Source organism: Equus caballus, chromosome 22 (genome assembly GCF_041296265.1).
Source record: "Equus caballus isolate H_3958 breed thoroughbred chromosome 22, TB-T2T, whole genome shotgun sequence".
Classification (NCBI taxonomy): Eukaryota; Metazoa; Chordata; class Mammalia; order Perissodactyla; family Equidae; genus Equus; species Equus caballus.
In genome coordinates, this window is record NC_091705.1 from 15,373,127 (window position 1) to 15,390,625 (window position 17,499).

The window sequence follows — 17,499 nt, forward strand, 5'->3', positions numbered from 1 at the left end:
AAAATAAATAAGAACTGATACCTAAAGTGAGATCTGGAGCTTACCTCCCGTGTACAGTAAAATGTGGAGACTTTCGTCCTATAAATGTATCTCAGGAGGATATTCATTCTCCATCAATTTAAGATGCTCTCACACACACACACACACTTAGATGTAAGTCCCCTGATTTATCCATTCATCAGTGCTAGCCTGACAATAAAAAAAATTCAGCATTTCCCAAAATATGCCAGAGAACAAAAATTGTTTTACAAAACAAGGTCCCAGGGTGAAGTTTTAGGGTGGTCAACCTACACTAATGTCACCAGAATCCTATACTGCAGGATTTCTCTGAGTTTCCAATCTGCTCATATTCATCATCAAACTATTAAAAGCAGGATTTTATGCATTGTTTCCCAAACTTATTTAACCATGGGATCTTTGTCTGAGGGACATCCAGAGGGAAATATATTTTGTAAGATAGATTTGGGAATTCTACTAGATTCTACTTGCCAATTTTTAATCAACAAACCTGACATTGTGACAAGTTTTCAAAGCACTTAGAAGTCAGTAAATTATTAGGTTTCCCATCTGTTCCAACTTGCACTAATACCTCTGAAATTACAGTGTGATCAGTTTCCACATTTCTCAATATTATAAAGCTAAACCTGTTTTCCAAATGGAAGTATACCACATAGGTATTAAATGGATATCCACTACAGTCTTCACATTATGCTAGAAAATATAAGGGACAGCATGGTGTCTGCCCTCAAGAAGCTGAACGTTTTGTTTTGAACCTCTGCAGTCTCTATGTGTGCACGTGTCTGTATCATGGTCACCTGTTTGCCCTCAAAAGTTGAATGTAAGACTTCAGAAATCCAATGGGTCCTACAGAATGGGAGCACCCCAGCCAAGCGACGGATGTCAAACCAGGAATGACCATTACAAATACCACCCAAACACAATTCCATCTGCATCTATGTATGCACATTTCAACCACTTTCACACAGGTAGATTTAAGAAGAAGAAACTGACTCAGGTGTCTTCAGCAAACCATGTCTAAAAGCTGCCTCCCACCTCAAATGCTTCCAATTGTCTTACGTCCTAGAGTCCTGACATCCACAGACAGTTTATCGTGCTCAGTGATATAAAGAAGGGGGTTTTCAGGATAGAACCCGGGTAGACTGGCAGTTCCCAGCTGGGCCACCGAGATAATTAAGTCACCAGCAAACCCTCCTTCATCCGCTCCCACTGCTCCAGAACAGACGAGTCCACACGAGCTATTTTTCCAAATCGTGTCCCTTTAAAGATCAAAATCTTTCTAAAATGAGTTAGACTCCTCTAATCCTTCTATTAAGATATTTAATAAAATTTAAAAATTATGCCTTTAGTTCATAAATACAGCTTCGACTGAATAAAGTCCTAAGTATAATACTCTATTAAAGAGACCACTGTAACACGCTGAGAAAAATATTTTACTTAAAAAATGACTCAGGAGACATGGGATGGTGTGATGGTGCGCCAGCAGCTTAACGTCCTGAGCCTATAAAATACCAATGAAATCACTTACACAATAACGATGAATTCATAAGACTACGTAAGAGTCAAAAGAGAAAAATCTAAACTCCAAAGTTCTGGGCAAACAGAAGACATGTTGCATCATACGATGCTACCTTGCGGAGATTTCTTTCAGCCACTATTTACTGAGGGCCTGCCTGTGACAAAAAACAGGGCGCCAAACAGAGTCGCAGTTTATTACAAAGAACACGCATGTGTGTCTCATTATAATAAATGGATACAGGCTGGGATGTCTTAAAAACTAATTGTGAAAATAACCCAAGTTTATTTACAAAGTTCAGACCACAGAAGGCGTAACATTAAAAGTAAAACTCCCTCCATCTTTCATATTAATTACAACCACGGCTGGATTTTAGTTTATATTTGCCTGTAATCACTAGATGAGGTGACTCATATTTAAAACACAGTTTCCTTCTAATGAATGAGTTTATCCTATTTACATCATGGTTTCTAATCACCAGGTAGTTTATCTTAATTCTATTATTTCATTTTGGTAGGCTTCCTGGTTTGATATTTTCTTTTGTTCTGGTTTTTGCAACATAATTCATTTAAATACGAAATGGAAGCCAAACAATTACCGTACACAGAACGTAATGAAAATATTATAAATCTCACTACACACTCAAATAGTAACTCTGTGAGGTGATAAACGTGTTAACCAACCTCATTGTGGTAAACATTTTGCAATATATCAAATCACATCCGCCTTAAGCTTATATAATGCTATATGTCACATATCTCAATAAAGCTGGAAAAAATAAAGGTACAGTAACTAAAAAAAGAAAATGTTTTAAATCTTAATATAAAAATAATAAGTAATATAATCAAGAGATTGGCAGAAAGATGGAAGTTTGAACGTGCTATTTCTTAAAATTTTTAAATCTAGGAGTCAAGAGGTACAGTCAAAAGTTAAATCTACAAACAGGATTTTGTTATATTATTCACATTTGTAATAATTTATTGCCACAAAAATGTAAAACACACAACATAAACCTAAATTACGGAAGGAAAAAGAAAACATGGAGGATACTGCATCATCTAGGACACAAAGGAATCATCCCACTAGGCACAAGCTGCTTCCCTGGGCACACCTGTGCCTTAACCTCTCCGTCCAAGCGCGGGCTGTCTGCTCCAGCCTTGCAGAGCGCCCGCCTGCTGGGGCTCCAAGAGAGACACACTGGATCTTCTTGGATTATTCCCAATATCACCAAATTTGGCAGATGGTCTTCAGAGTCTTAACATTTGGGAATTATCCACTTCCTACTTTTAGTGAAGATTTTTTCCTCCACTTTCAGTAAATGTTTTCATCTCTACAATTTCAGGGAAGAGAAAAGATACCTTTACTCAAATTCCTCTAACAGAAACCCTCACCTCCCAACTTGCTCTAAGTTTCTAATTCCTCTCTACCGTTTTTAGTTTTGCTGTCTCTCCACTGCCCCCCTCTACCTGCCTCTTCCCTTTCTGATCTGTTGGTGCGAAAATCAGTGGTGTGCTGAGCCAACACGCACAGCCTGCAGGGCCACTGTGTGCGTCTCTTCCCAACTCTGGTCACAGTGGGAATACTTACACCTCTGAAATGGGCAGAAATGATGACCCAGGCTTCTTCTCGCTCCCCCTTCTCAGAGCTAGCTGTTAAACATTTACCAGCACACCGCTCGAAAGGTCTGTGGGTTTAAACACCAGCTTCTTAGAACTGTGTGTAAAGTAAGGATATAAAAATTTTTACTTAGAACAAAAAAGCTTTATGTTTTAGCTTTTCTTTTTTTTAATTATTTGGTCAGGTGGCTTTATATATTTGACACTGCCAGATAAAGTAAACTACAAGATACACCAGGGTGACTAGCATTAAATACTAGAGGACCAGTGACCATCAACGAAGGTTGTCTCCAGAGTAAATGCCATCTTTACATACTTACATAGAATCTTTTTCCCTGGTAGCTCTAAATAGTATATTAAATCTATTTTTCTTGACTCTCACTGCTAAGGAAATTTAAGAAATCATCAGCATTTCATTTATTGTGACATATAAACAAGAAAACTTTTAGGTTCCGGCAGATCTGCCTCCTTCTCTTCTTCTTTGCCCCCAAATTCCAAAATACACAAAAATCATCACACTTTTTGTTTCCTCTTTTCCTATAACTCTACAGATTAAAGACAAAAAAGCAATGATTTAATAGTGCCCTTGATCCTTCCAACCTTACTAAAGATCAATTTTAAAGCTGACAACCCCATATACTCAGGGTAAAGTCAACTCATTGTTACAGGGAACACAGGATAAATGAGCAGAAAACATTTTTTAAAGCATGGCAATGACATTCTACCAAACACTGCCAATTCTGTCCACCTGGATCGTCATCCACCTAGTGAATCATGAAACAAAAAGATTTGGCAAAAACAAAGAGCACTGTGTGAAGAAATAAACAACAAAAATTAAATAAATTACACGAACTTCGATACTCACCAATGTTCCTCTAACTCTTCATGCTACCTGCATTCCACATCTTTTACTGTATCCCTGATTATCAGGATTAATGCATTGTTTAAATAGTATCAATATTACTGAATCATATTTTATTAATACTTATCAGTAAAAAGTGAAAAAGGTAGTTATCTTTAACGTTAGAATGTACTCCACAGAACAAAATGCTTCCTTAGGGGTCTTTTTTCTAAATATTTTATTCTACTCCAAGAAAAAAATATATAAAGCATGATATAAGCAATGCCAGATATTATTCAAGAGAGAGAACTTCATTTTTGTCTCACCATTTAGAATAAAATAAAATTCATTTCACAGAACACAGTTCGTGATTGGCAGTGCTCCGTGCTATAAGTCTAACTTTGCTATCATCACCAGTCTGCCACTGGCAATCAACAGCTCCTGGTTTGTAAGAGAAGCTGGACAGCATCAGATGGTAGTGGACAGCATCAGGCTGGAATCGGACACACCTGTTTGGCATCAAAGCGATCTGATTTTGGACAAGTTACTTAATCTCTCTATGGTTCAGTTTTCTCACCTCTAAAATAGGAATAAAAACACTCCCCTCACAGGATCACTAAAGAATTTTAAATACGAAAATCTACATAAAACACAACATACCATCTGGTACATAGCAAGTACTTAATAAACTGGGATAATAGCTTATTATTGTCACTCTCTAGTCTTAGTGCTTTCACACAATATGCCAACCACTCAGATAGCTGCTTGGAATCACAGTATTTCACACCAGAGCTTCTCAAACTTTCACATGCACACAAGTCACCCAGAGATTGATAAAAATGCAGACTGTGACTCAAGAGGTTTGCTGTGGGGCCTGAGACTCTGCCTTTAACATGCCCCCAGGTGATGCCAATGCTGCCAGTCCAACGACCAGACTTTGAGAATCACAGATTTGGACGACCTGAACATTCCCTCCCACCACCATCACCACCACCATTCCCCCCACACAAACACACGCATGTACACCCCAGCACAGCTAGCTAAAATTCAAAACATTGAGTTCACAATCCAACATTATCTTCCCTGTAAAAATAGAACTCCTCCTTTAAAATGGTAAAAGCTATGACCCACTCACGAAAATTGCTAAATATAGAATACAATTATAAAAAAGATAAGGAACTGCTTAACCTGGGGAAAGAACTTGGGTTTTCAAATCAGACAGGCCTGGGTTCAAACCCGAGCCTCACTGCAGGCACTAGCTGTTAATGTGGCTTTGGATTAATTACAGACCTCCTTATAAATTGCAGTTTCCTTATTTTTAAAATGGAGATAATAGTATCTATCTAAAAAATAAGATATCTCAAATAACAGCTGACTCAAAAATAACTAGTATTTACATGTATACCCCATAGCCTGACACACAGTGGGTGCTAGGAGCCTGTCGGCTGCTGTTCTGCTCAAGGATTCCTTGTTTTCATTACTTACTAATGTAACTCTGGCTTTCTTTCTGTTTCCTCTCAACTTGGGTCCTTCTCTCTAGCAAACTGTCTGAAGACCTGCCACTACCAAAAGTCTTTTTCATGCTATTTCAAGCTGCCAATATTAGTAATTTCCCAAGAGAAAGAACCTTATTTCCTCGTATGTTCTACTAATCCTCAAGATCTAAAGACTGGAAGAAAACTATCTGCTTTCCACAAGGCTTCTCTCTATTCTAAACCCTTGCAGGCTCTTTCTTCTCGCACAGACACAAAAGGAAAAGAACAGAAGTCATCACCATCTTTTTCACCTTCTCTAAAAGAGTGCGTGACTATCTTTTTCAGTCAGAGAAACTGTTATTGTGGGAAACCAGCCACTCACTTGAAGATAACTCAGTCTTCTTTTTTAGTTCTAAAAACTGAAACTGATTCTATTTCTTAAGGAAGCTATAACACACACACACACACACACACACACTCACTCACATACACACACCAGTTTTGTTATGGTTTCCTGTCAACAAGCAAAAATGATATGATGCCAAAAACATCAGATGCCTAATTAAACTCTGTTCCTTCATTAATCCAACACATTATTTACTGACTGCCTGCCATGTGCCCAGTGCTGTGTCAGATGCCAGGTATAAACTGGTGAGTAAACAGATATGTATGTGGTCCATGCCCTTGAGGATCTAACTATCCCGACCTTCACCAATCTTATTCCTGAAACCAGGAGCCACTTCCAGAGCTAGTTCTGGATTCCAAAACCTAGCCCAGGGCAGAGGAGGACAACTACAGGCTGCATCTAAATAAGCCACAGCAAAATTGTTGAAGAGCAACCCTGGCCACAATTTACCAATCAGGTGAAACGCATCATGGCGTCACCAGATAAAACCTGTAAATAAAGATGGTCTCTATTATGCCACTAAACAGTGGCTGCTCCAGCCCACCACACTGTCCTGGCTGGAGTGGAGCGGTGGCCCCTTGGAGGCACAGATCCCACGGCAACTTAGTGCGGATGGATGTTCATCCATACTCCAGCAACCTGCCCACCTCTCCTCCCTAACCATGAGCAACTAAACAGGCCTCAAATGTATCAGAAGCTTTCTGAAGTTCACCAGCACACCGAAAAGCAAAAGGTTGTAATATTTCACCAGCTGCACAAGCCACATTTAATATCTTCTGGTTATCTGCAGTTATAATACTTAATTTTAATATTTAATATTTAACTATAGTATTTAAAAACAGAAATAGGGATGTCAAGCAAAATGAAGCCAGTTTCACGCACCATCTTTAAGTCTGTTAAAACCTTCATCTAGCTGCATACTCTCCGTAACACGGCTCTCCGTGTATGGAAGAGGCACTGCTAATAGAATCATCTTGATTAAGAATTCATATAATGTAAAAAGCATCCGAAAAACGTAATCAGAATATGTGGAAATTATGTGATCAGATAATCAGTAAAGCCTTCAGATGCAGATTAATTTATTGTTCACATTGATGAGTCTTAATTATGTCCATGAATTGCTTTTATAGAGGCCTGTGGATTAAACGGAAGATCCCTCTTCAGTACATGAAAACACACTAAGTCTCATCATTATGCTAACCTGGGAGATGAAAAGACACCTTTCACTTTTCTCATCATTATCAAAATATAATGATCCTATATTAATCATGGAGAGCGTACACATAGAGAATGTCATCTTGGTAACAGAGAAAGGGACACTATTCCCAATGATCTGCAAGAGGTATTTGAAAGAGGCTAAAGCTCTCTGATGCTTCAAACCAATATGATGTGTCAAGGATGAAGCAAAGGCTCGATTTCAGGCCATAGTCTAAGTAGTTTGGTTTAAAATTCAGGAGTAACCACACCTTCTTCCACAGATAACAACTTGGGTAAAAATTCCCCACAGTCCTTCCCACAAAGCAATGTGAAAGCATCTTCTAGGGACCAGAGGAATAATTCAGCACTAATAATTTAGGGTTAAAAATTCAGACAATAGCTTTATTTCGATTGGCTGAACTAATGCAGACCTGAATTCATTGCAACATTCCTCCGCTTCACTTTCCTAAGATAATTCTGAAGATGGTATCACACCTTTGTATTCTAGACTACTGATCCCCAGAGTGTAGGAGCCACTGTCACTGGTAAACAGCAGGATAATTTTAGGTGGCTGTTCAGATTGAGCCTGCAATAACACAGAATCCTCCAGGAGGAAAGATGGACACCGCCTCCCCATCTCCCACCCCCATCCCCCCCAATAAAGGGAGGGCATGCCTCTGACTCAGGGTTTCTGGCAGGCATTGCCATCTAGTCAGGATTGGATGACACTATTTGCTTTGCATTTTTTAACTCTTATTGGATATCTCTACTATTTGTGGCACATAATAGTTTCCCATTTAAGGTAGTGATTTAAGGTTTCCTTTTTAAATACATTAATTTGTGGTAAAGAAAAAAAGTAAAAAACATTAAATAATAATAGAAGTGAAATATAATCATGGCAAAAAGCATGAAGGCAGTATCTGAATGACTGATACTTGGCAAACACTGCAGTGTAGCGATTAAAACAGCTTGGGTTTGAATATTAGCATTGTAACTCCCTTGCTGTGTGACTTAGGCAAGTTACTTAAGATCTCTGTGCCTCGATTTCCTTATGTGTAAAATAGAGATAATGAGGGTATCCACTTCAAAGGGTTATTGTGAGGATGAAGGAGTTATTACAGGTAATGAGCTAAAATGGTACCTGGCATAGCAAGAATTCTATATAAATTAGTTATTACTAATAAAATTACTAATATTTTATAAATATATCTAGGTAAGTAATGATATATTCAAACTCAATCCCCTGGCCTGTGAATTAAAAGAGAAGGTAAAGAGATTTCTTCATGGGCTCTTGTATAGGAGAAAAGAAAAGCTCCTTCCATTTTTCTTTAAATTAAAAATATACCCAGTTGAGGAGTCTTTTAAACTCACGTGATCCTCCAGAAGCCAGAAAATCAAGTGCACGGCCTTGAATTCCATTATAGTTTCCCTTCCTCGCTATTTAAAAATTCCAATATTTCAATTACTAAGAGTTAAAAATGAGGCTGTCATTCCTTAGCACGAACCACAACGGATTTACAACCAAGCACATGGTTCCTCCAACCTTTTAACGTTCTGTCCAATTCCTGGAGCAGCCCAAGAATTGCTGTTTTCTTGAACAGTAAACGACTTTTTTTTTAAATTATAACCACTTCACGTTCAATGACTTTTTTTCTTTTAAAGATTTTATTTTTTCCTTTTTCTCCCCAAAGCCCCCCAGTACATAGTTGTATATTCTTCATTGTGGATCCCTCCAGTTGTGGATACCTCCAGTTGTGGCATGTGGGACGCTGCCTCAGCGTAGTTTGATGAGCAGTGCCATGTCCGCGACCAGGATTCGAACCAACGAAACACTGGGCCGCCTGCAGCAGAGCGCACGAACTTAACCACTCGGCCACAGGGCCAGCCCCTCAATGACTTTTAAAAAATCTGCTTGAATATTGCTATGGTCTGAATGTTTGTGTCTCCCCAATATTCACAAAATCCTAAGCCCCAAAGATGATGGTATTAGGAGGTGGGGCTGGGGGAGGTGCTTAGCTGATGAGGGTGGAGTCCTCACGAATGGGGTTAGTGCCCTTATAAAAGAGGCTCCAGAGATCTCCCATGCCCATTCTACCATTTGAGGACACAAAAAGATGTCTGCAACCTGGAAGAGGACCCACATTCAACCCTGTGGGCACCCTGATCTCAGCCTTGTAGCCGCCAGAACTGTGAGAAACGTCTGCAGTTTATAAGCCGCCCCGTCTGTCATATGCTGTTAGAGCAGCCCAAACGGAGTAAGACAAATATAAAAGGCAAATGGGCATCACTTATTTACCTTTTCTTCATGTGATTTTCTCTGCCCTTGACTTCCAGGGGATTTCTTCCTTTTGTTCATGTAGCTTAGTGACTCCCCTGAATCATAAAGCGTAGTGGGAAAGTCATTCCCTGTTAACCTCATGTGCTTTCTTTACCCCACTCCAGTTTAATGGACATTTTGGACTAAAATGGGGAAGGACAGAGAACATTGCTGTGCTCAGTGATACCAGATGAGTAGCGATCCACACGGGTCAGCCAAGCTCTGCGTTTGCTCTCCGTGGCTAATACGGCTTCCTGAACAATGAATTTGAGCTGTCCCATCTAATCCCACAAGTTATCATCTTGACTATAACCCAACTAGACTAAAAAAGAAAGAAAGAAAAGAAACGACTCTCCAACTAATGTGTAGGAAAATGGTTAACAATGAAATTAATGCTGATTGCAAATGTGACCTTCAAGATGCACAGAGCCCAGTAACCCCTCAAAGAACAAATCCAATCTGATTGCTTTTGAATGTCAAATGTACCTGCAAGAAATAGCTATGGAAATTGCCAGGGCACGCTCTGTACTAAGGGTCCAAAGTTAATTTTTAAATTCTAAGTCATGTTCCCATTTCTCTCAATTCTGTCAAAATCAGACCTTCACTTTCTCATTTTTTAAACGACCTCTCCTCACAGCTGCAGGGGCAGGTCTACAGCATAACTGTTAGGACCACAGTGCCAGGTACCTGGGGACAAACCTCAGGTCTGTGCAATCTTGGTATGTTGCTCAACCTTTTTGTGCCTCAATCGCATCATCTGAGGATGGGATTATAATAGCACCTACCTCACAGGTTTGTTGAGAACTGTACCCAACACGTGGTCAGTCCCCATCAACGTTAGGTGTTATGAATAACGGTCACACATGACCTTTCATGACTTCTTGAGTTCACTGAGATGGACGTTGCCATATGTCCATTTTATGGATGAGGAGACCACACGTTTCAGAGGGCTGGAACATGCCCACCACTAGAGTTTGCCAGTCAAGATAGAGCATCAGATCGGCCCCTTTGCACTGTCTGAAACAAACTGAAGATTAAGACCAAAAGTACCCATGGCAGATGACTAAAGGGGCACTGAGAATATACAGAGAAAGGTCTTCCTAAAGACTATCATAATTTTTTAAAGTGTTGATAATATACTTTTGATATTCCACAGTAAACAGAAATAGAACAAGACAAGGGAAGCTGATTCATAAACAGTCTCCATTTTTCATGTTTGCTATCAGCTGGCTCAAACCACTCTCTCCTTATTTGTGACTTCTTATTCATATTGTTTTTATGAGTCTTACATGTTTAGGGGCACTTGATGAAAGTGAGGAAGAACAAGTGGGCATGACAGAGTTATAGTCTATTAGGTTACCTCTATGCCACATATCTTACTCCCTGGCAGTTTAGCTATGGAGTACACAAGAAATGGAGTAATACTGCTATCCCAAAGAACAGCACGTGATATCACAGAGCCCACCTACTCAAAAGTCTTACCCACCAGCTGGTGACTGAGCTGTGGGGATTCCAACACACTTAGGCAGGTAAAGACACCTGATTTCATTCCCTCAACATAGCTATCAACATGTTCAAATGAACAAGAATTTTGACTGGGCATGTTGGGTGGAAGGAGGGAAGGAGAAAAGGTACAGAAAGGATCAGGCATTCATACAGATTAAATTTCTCCTCCTTGGGACACTGTAATAGATTGACTGCTAAAATGGCCCCAATTCTCTACCTCTTCAGTTTTACACACCTTTTGCAATGTGACTTTGCAGCTCCTTTCAACAAAAGACTGAGCCTGTATCCCCAACTTAATCTGGGCTGATTTTGTGATTGCTTTGGCAGAAGTTAGACTACTAATCCTTAGCCTTGGCCTCAAAGGACTTCATGCGTTTTTCTCTTTCTCTTGGACCATGTGACCACCATGAGAAGCTTGGGCCAGCCTGCTGGAGGATGAAGAGACCATGTCAGGAAAATTCCAGGGTCTCAACTGCTGTAATACCCAAGCAAGTGCGCACATCCAGCCAAGATCAGCAGAGCCAACTCCCAACCCACAGCTGATCACAGATGTGCTCAGAATGACCACAGCCAAAGCCACAAGAACCACCCAGCCTACCCACTTGTGAGCAATAATAAAAGCTTAATGTTTTAAAGCACTGGACTTTGAGGTGGATTTTATGCAGTGGTAACTGATACAGACACTTTTCTCTTTCAATCCCCATGCTGGGCAGGTGAGGTTTCTCCTACTGAGGAGCACTCCGGGTTAGCATTTACCAGACTAGCTTCCTTAAGACATTGCTTCCTGGAAGCGTTAACAGACTTTACATAGGCGGGTAAAAGGAGGTGATCAAATATACGCAGGAAATGTTGTTCCAGCTCCTAGACGCTGCTAAGATCTGGCAGAGTGCATACACAGCACATGGTAGTTGGTCAATATTTGTTGAATGGATGAAGAAAGTGTGCTTCTCTGATTATTATTTTCTCCAGTCAAGGGGGCCAGAGTGAAGCACATTCCAGAGCTGTGTATATTCTGATGCATATCAGCCCACTGAAGACTGAGGATTATGAGGGTAACAAACACAAAGAAAATTCACCTGTTAATGTTAACTCCACCATGTCTAAATTTTTGGTTGAGGCATTAGTATTACAATCCCAAACGCAGCACAAAACTGCTAGTTATCACGTAACATCCATTCTCCTCTTTTTCATCAGTAAGACAGCCTCAACTAAAGACTGCATTTCTGGCTCTCTTGCAGCTAGGTATGACCATGTGACCAAGTACTGGCCGATGAAATGAAAATGTAAATATTAAATGGAACTTCCAGAAAGGCCACAGAAATTGAGGGAGATGCTTTCTGCTGTACATCTGGACTGGGGACAAGATGGCCTAAACTGGCTCCTGAGTGACCTTGAAAATGGAAGCCACATGATCAGGCCAGTGGGACAGAAAGACAGGAACCTGGGCTCCTGGTCTTACCGTGAAATTACAGAGTGCCTAATTCTGAATTTCTTTTCTATGAACTTCCATCTCGTTTAAGTCATCATTATTTTACATTTTTCTGTTATAAATGGCCAAACTATCCTAACTGATAGATCAAAGAAACAGGATCCTCAGCACACATTTACAGCCTCCTAGACTTCTCATTAGGACCATATACCCAATTTTGAAAAAATTCTGTTTTCTACAGAAGAGGAAGCATTACTTTTATTTATATATAAAGAAGTCATGACCTCATTTGCTGTTCTCCACTAACAATGTTGACCACCCACTTACCTAAACATCCACCTTGCTTGTGGGGCTTTAGCTGATCATAATAATCATTTCCTGATGAAGAGCAGAGAGCCAAATACTGGGAAGTGAAAGTACTGAGTAAACTCCATCTAAGTTCTACATCACTCAGGGAACGAACAAGTACCTGGCTTCCCATCTTGACTTTTCCTCCTGGGCTCCTCTTTAAACATCCAATTATAAAGAAATTTATTTGTTTAGGCTTTTTCCTCAGCGAAATCCAGAAATTAAATCGCTTCGCCAGCAAGGCCAGGAAAACAAATCATTCATGTTGTGGCTGAGCCATAAGGCTCACATCATAAACACAAGCAGAGCCTGCACAGCTTTGCTCTCACAAAGCCATTTGGGAGAAGATTTTTATGGCAGCAGCTGAAATGTTTCTACCAAAACAACACCTACACTTCGCTAGAGTTATTTGCAGAGGAGAAGGTTTCCCCTACTGCTGTTTAAATCGTTAAAATCTGTAGTTAAAAGCGTAGGCTGATAGGAGTCTGGGGGAGAACTTAGCTGCCACTGCTTGGCTGGGTGACCTCGGGCAGATCACTTAACCTCACCGAACTCAGGTGCTCCCCATCAAACTGGAATCTCAGCACTTTAGACAGTCGTCCTGAGAACTGATGAGATAAACGCACACTTAGCACCATGGCTATACAATAAGTGTTGGAAAAATGAGAGCTGTATTCATTCCTATCAAATTTGATACTAGATACTTTGAATACCTTAGGGAATAAGATATAAGAACTTATGGGTAAGCCATATTTAAAGATACCAAGTTAACATTAATATAAAAGTACAAGCGTATTTAACAGTAGATGGGGGGCCAGCCTGGTGGCGCAGTGGTTAAGTGCTCACGTTCTGCTTCTCAGTGGCCCCGGGTTTGCTGGTTCGGATCCCAGGTGTGGACATGGCACCACTTGGCACACCGTGCTGTGGTAGGCATCCCTCATATAAAGTAGAGGAAGATGGGCACGGATGTTAGCTCAGGGCCAGTCTTCCTCAGCAAAAAGAGGAGGATTTGGCAGTAGTGAGCTCAGGGCTAATCTTCCTCCAAAAAAAAAAAAAACAGTATATGGGTTGAAGCCACAGAACCTAATTTACCCACAGACCACTTAACGCTGCTTTTTCTTGACTCTCTAGGACAAGGTCACGGACAGAAGTCCCCTCTGAATAGCTAAACTAGACATCATAAAGTCCATTTCCTGGAAAGTCTATTAATACTGATAACTAATATTGTTGAGCATTCACAACTATGAAGCACTGAGTAACACACTTCTCATGGATTATTTATCATTCACAACTACATACCTGGAGGTGTGATATGGACACTGCGATGCGATGACCAGACGCCACTTCAGGACTGAAGACCGCCCCCCCCCCACCCCGCTGCCGTGAGTGCCGCAGGCAGAACGCAGGAAACTGCCCTCAGCTGGAGAAAGTGCTCCACCCAAGGCCCAGCACCCTTCCCCTGGCCACTGCCGCCAGTGGTCAACATCAGTGACTAAAGGCCCAACCTGCTGTAGAGCTCCATGTGGGGTTGACTAAGACTTCTATTAAGACTGCACCACAGCTCAACTTCTCCCTCTGCCCATTCCCAAATCCTTCCCTTCTCCCCGACAGGTGTTGTCTTAAGAGACAGCATAGGCACTGTAAGGTGAAAAAAGTGGGGCTCAGAGAGGTTAAGAAACTTGCCCGGAGTCACACAGCCAATGAGTGGTATGACTGGGGTTGGGACCCCAGCCCTCTGATGCCAGAGCCCTGGTTCTAAACCACTCTGCTCTACTGCTCAATCGAGTTTGCATTTTTATGTCCAATAAAATAAACTGGGTAACCTGGCTGTTGTTCTCACAGTAGATTGCAAGGAGAAAATTATAAGGAAAGAGTTGCAAGAGGAGTCTCAATAAACTGTTATCAAGGACAACCAGGAAACAGAAACTACTCCAGATCTTTCAAACCAAGGGACTGGTTACAGAGTGATGGAATGGCTGAGAGGCCACAGAGGGAACAGCGAGGAACCCAGAGCCCAGCAACTGCGGAAAGCTGCTAGTTTGCCCAGGCAGGAGGGATCATGGAGGGAAGTGATATTACCAGAGCCCAGAGACTAGAACAGCACAGGCTGCGGTGGAGAAAGGGGAAGTCCACGTCTTCCACCGGACAGCAGAGGGCAAGGGAGCTTGGGAAATGTAGTTCCCTGTAACTTGGAACAGAACAGCAGAAGGTCACAGAACGGATCTAAGAACAAGTCTGTGTTTGAGCAGCCCACAAGTACAGCTGATCAACTGACAACGAGGAGGAACAGAGAAACACTCTGAAAATAAGACACAAGAATTAAAACAGCAGATCTGTGAAAACTGAGTTAATGGCAAGTATTCCCACACACTCCATCAGTCCCTAAGCAAACGATAACAACAGTAATAATGCCTTTCACTTACATGGCTCTTTACACGGCATATTGCCTCAATAAGTGATGTCTAAAAGGACGAGCCTGAGAAGTTTCACTTATTCGCCATTTAGTAGATCAGGGGAATATATGAGACACTCCAGAAATATTTCCATCATCAAAATAGTGAATTTATTTGACAGTGCTTAAATGGGTAGAATTTCACGATCAAAATTTTACTTAAGTAGAACAAATTGTTCCCCACTACTGTCAGCTAAATGAGGTGTTAATGCAGCTCCTATGCTGGAATGCCAGATCTGCCTTCAGGATTTTATCTGCTGTTTGACAAAGTAGGAGCTAGAACACAAACGCTTTGCTCTCTGCTCAGAAGTCCTCTGCTGACTTCTCTGATGCAGCAGAAATTCTTAGGGGTAGCAAGGGGGCAGAGGAGAGAAAAACCCTGACAACAAAAATATAACACCAAAGATCTCCAGTCAGTGCTCGCTTCAGCAGCACAGATCCTAAAATTGGGACAATACAAAGATTACCGTGGGCCCTGCACAAGGATGACATGCAAATTCCACATTTTGCTTTCGTTTGCTAACGTTCACAGGTGGGAACACTGAGGCTCTGACAAGCAGAATGACTTACCCAACTGAGGGCCCTCTTGCTTCAAACTCCATCCCCAACTTCTCACAATAAAAGGATTTCCAGTCACTGTATTCAGCAACCACTCAATGTATAACTATCCATCTTGCCCCTCCAAAAACCTCTAACATCTATTTTAAAAATTATTTATATTACAGTCCCTCCAGAAGCAATGTGATTTGTTCATATTTAAGACTGGGAATACATTTCGGTCCTTTCCACACACCCCTCCCCAACAAAGCTTCTTTGAGGTAATTAAGACCCAAACGGCTTGAGAGAGGATCTGGGTTTGAGGCTTGGCCTTGCTTCTAGCTAGCTGTGTAGATTTCGGCTAGCCAATTAACCTTTCTGCGCCTCTGTTTCTTCATTTCCAACATGACGCAACTAGAACTAGCTAACGTCCACAATCCTTTCAGCCCTGAAATGATTCCACAGACAGATAATAAAAGTCCTGTGTGGAACCAGATGAACTCTCTCTCACTTGACATCGCCCAGACATCTATTTGTGAGATTGCTTATCAGAATTAAAAGTACAGTCCGTCGCCATGCATAGAGAGAAGACTGACCTCATTCCTTGCTCAGTTGACTGTGATCTCACCCGCAATTCTCAAGTTAGGTTCTGGGGTAGTCTGATTGCAAAAAGAGCAATTCTTCTCCCTCCCTGTATCTAAACCCTCTGCCATGTAACCCTGTAGTGTGCTCCCACTCTGGGACGGCCGTGCGACTTCCTTTGGCCAATGAGAAACTAGCAAACATGATATAAACAAAGGCTTGAAAAGTGCATGCACTTTTGGTCTTGCTCTCATTCTTACTCCCTTGTCATGGCCAGGAGGACATGGTGGGTCTAGCGTGCTTAGGGATGAGAGACATATATAGAAGAGACAAGTCTCCCTACTCTTCCTAGCTAAAGCCCTCCTAGCTCAGCCACTGAGCCCCCAGACAAGTGAGAAAACCCAGCTAGGATCAGAAGAGCTGCCTGCCCAGCCCACCGCTGACCACAGACACATGAATGACATCAGCTGAAATCACCAAGCCCAGATCAAGATCAGCTGAACCCCCCAAACTTGTAAGCTAAGTATTTATTACTGTATTCCACTGAGGTTTTGAAGCGGCTTGTTATGCAGCATTATTGTGACAATAGATAACTGATACACATTCCTTGGACGACTAGCCCTCAGCCAGACTATAATGACTATTTCCAGAATAAAGAGTCCTTAGTGCTGAAGCAAGTTTGGGACGTGCTGCATGCCTTAAATTTATCTTAGAGGTCCATACACACATTAATGCTTTTAAGGCTCTAAGAAGTCCTCCAGAAGAGGAATCTATTTAACTTTGCCTAACTCATGTGTCCCCCAACCTATTTTACCACAGACCTCCAAATACAATTTGCTAATCAAATTCCCCCCGACCCTTAGATCCCAAGTCTAGGCTGAGCTTCAGTCCAACCTTCCTGCTGGTTAAGCTATGTACTTTATTGTCTCTTCCTAGATAGTCAATGGACCTTCAAAAACAAACAAAATAAAACAAAAACCTTAAAAGTACTTTGAAATCACAAAAGCTTATATTGTTTATAACCAAGTCTCATTAGAAATAAAGAGGAATGTTCCACAAATATCTGAAACCCATACACATCCTTAGTCTAATTTCAACTTTCTCATCTATTAAAACTTTAGCAGAAGCCTAAGGCTGACCTTGCTATTCCCTCCTCAACATTCTTCAGAGGCTCCCCATTGCCATCTTCTTATCATTGTTCACAAGCCTTTGATGATCGGGGCCCTGAAACCTTATCCATTTCCTCTCCCGCCACTCTC

The 17,499-nt window shown here is 41.2% G+C and overlaps 1 protein-coding gene and 1 non-coding gene across 14 annotated transcripts in view; one reads left to right on the forward strand and one right to left on the reverse strand.

Annotated features, from left to right (window-relative positions):
• Positions 1–17,499, reverse strand: part of PLCB4 (phospholipase C beta 4) — a 389,234-nt gene that overhangs the window by 295,508 nt on the left and 76,227 nt on the right. The gene's annotated exons all lie outside the window — the stretch shown is intronic.
• On the forward strand, positions 15,538–15,639 carry LOC111770070 (U6 spliceosomal RNA). The gene has a single exon (XR_002803014.2). It is a non-coding gene; the product is annotated as a U6 spliceosomal RNA (small nuclear RNA).